Here is a 2686-nt window from a genome sequence, read left to right on the forward strand (position 1 = left end):
TCTACTCATCTGCTTCTCGTACTAAATACCAGCTCCTTGAGGGCAGGAACTATGGTTTTCATCTTCCTTAGGGCCTTGCTACCTGTAGGTGCTCACTAAATCCTTCCACCTGGACTTCCCCTCTAGTGGGCTCCTGGTGCATACGTGAATGCTGCTGAACTACAGATGTCCTCGACAATCTGCCCTGGGGGCTCAGCTGTTCCCAGGTAGGTGATCCCTGCTGTAGCACAGACCCTCCAGTCTCTCATATCTAGGCCAGGCCTGATGATTCCTTCTGGTCTGGATGGCAGTGGCACTGACATGTTGGATGGACCTCTCTGAAGAGATGAAGGTTGCCACCCATGGCCATGAAGGCTGATGAGATGATTTTCCTTGTGAGTTCAGGCTCTTTGGTGCTGTCAACCCCCCTGAGAGTGGGCTTGCAAGGATCTCCCTGCAAGGACAGGTCTTGTTGACTACCCAACTAGTTGCTTCTGTTGGGGCTCAACTTGAGGTTAAGGAGGACTTGCCCAGGCCCAGCAGTGAGGTTTTCCAGGGAGAAGATTCCAAGAACCTGGCTACAGGTTGCTCCTGGTTAGCATCATTCCAGAAAGAAATGGTATCAAACCAAGATGGTGATGAATGGTTCTTGAAAACATAGGAAATTGGGTTTTGTGACAGATCACTAATTTCCCCCTCCCTCCAGCCCAACAGCCACAAGTAAACATGTACAAACATTCCACTCAGTATTTCACCCAGGTGAAGAAATAGCCAAAACCCAGGGCACCTGAGTAGCTCAGTTGATTAAGCCTCTGACTTCGGCTCAGGTCATGATCTCTCAGTTCATGAGTTCAGGCCTTGTGTCAGACTCTGTGCTGACAGCTCAGAGCCTGGAGCCTGCTTCAGATTCTGTGTTTCCCTCTCTCTCTGTCCTTCTCCCTGCTTGCACTCTCTCTCTCTCTTAAAAATAAATAAACCCTTAAAAAATTTTAAAAAAAAGGAAAAAAAAATGGCCAAAACCCAAGTGCAGTGTAGGAAAATTTACCCAACCATGATGTCTGTGGCTCCTTCCCAACAGAAATGCTGAGCAGGGAAGGCGAGTGTTGATTTCTGAGGAATGACAACTCTCCAAAGTTGTTTAGGTGGTGATATTTGGTGTCTCAAAGTGTCTCAGCCACTGCCCAGCCCTGGATATAGACTTCTTTGCCTCAGAGAGCAGCACCTCATTCATTGACTTGTCAGTTCTGTCTCCATGGTTATCCTGGGATCCAGGCCACCCTTGTCTACCTCCAAGACCACTGCCTTCCTATGGGTTTCTCACTTCCACCCATAACCCTTCAACCCATCACCCAAATGGCAGCCAGAGCAGTCTTTTAAAAAATATAAATTAGATCTCATCACACTTGGCCACACATCCTGCTCCTTGATGGCACCATTGTTTTCCCACTCAAGAACTTTTTGCACATGTTCTTCCCACCCTCTCTTCAGTACACTCACTTCTTTGCCTCCCCCAGGCCTCAGCCCAAGAGTTACTTATTTAGACAGACATTCTCTGCCTTTCCTATTGAGCTATTATATGCCCTCAAAGTACCCTCTACTTTTCCTTCATGGTATGTATTAAAATTTGTAATTATATATCCATGTGTTAACTTTTATTCTCAGACCATACTGTAAGCTCCATGAGTACTGGGGCAATGTCTATTGGCTAATCACTGTGTATCCAGTGTCTAGTATCATGCCTAGTATGTAGTAGGTGCCCATCAAATATTTGTTGAATGGAAGAATCTGTAATAACTTACTTTTAACATAATAATGTAACTGGGCAGGGGCTGCGGGGCTTACATGTTATGAGTGAAAGAGTTAAGAGAAAGCCTCATACATAATTATTTTTATCTGATAATTTACATAAGGACCAAGGACTGAGGCTAAGATTTAAATCCATCCACCTTGGAGTTAGATGCAAATAAACATGTTTGATATACAAGAATGGTTTCCATGGAGGCCAAATAAGAAGGTGGAACATCAGGATTCCTGAGAAAGAAATTACTCAAAGACAGAATTTCTCAATATCAGCACTATTAACCTTTCATGTGGAGGGCTTTTCTTTATGCATTATAGGATGTTTTAGAGCATCCCTAGCCTCTACCCACTTAATTCCATTAGTAGCTTTCATTTCCAGTTGTGACAACCCAAAATGTCTCCAGAGATGATCAAGTGTACCCTGGGTTGGTGGTGCAAAATCATCCCCAGTTGAGAACAACCACTCTAAGAAAATATGCGACAGAGTGAACAGATCCCAGGAAAGTCCTGAATGCCAGACAGGAGAGCTGGTTCTGGATACATGGAGGTAGCTGATGTCAGCACCTACCCTATTCCATCTACTATGTTGGCTTATATAAATCCTGGAAGGTAAGCATTGGGTCACTAATGCTCATGAGGTTTTGGGCTGAAACGTTGTTGCTGTGGGAACCTTTGCTGTCATCTGCATAAAAGATGACAGATGCTGTCATCTGCATAAAAGATGAAAGAACTATTTCCTCCTGGCTTCAAGGGGCAGCAGCCTGTTCCATATCAGTAGTAGCATTCAGGACACAGATTCACTGCTGGCATAGACCCTCTGTGGAACTATTGGTATCTGGGGCAGTACTGGCTGCTGCATGGAGTGGCCATATTCACTGATCTTGAGATAAGAGTATAAAGAATTCCT

This window comes from Panthera uncia, chromosome D1 (genome assembly GCF_023721935.1).
Source record: "Panthera uncia isolate 11264 chromosome D1, Puncia_PCG_1.0, whole genome shotgun sequence".
Taxonomy (NCBI): Eukaryota; Metazoa; Chordata; class Mammalia; order Carnivora; family Felidae; genus Panthera; species Panthera uncia.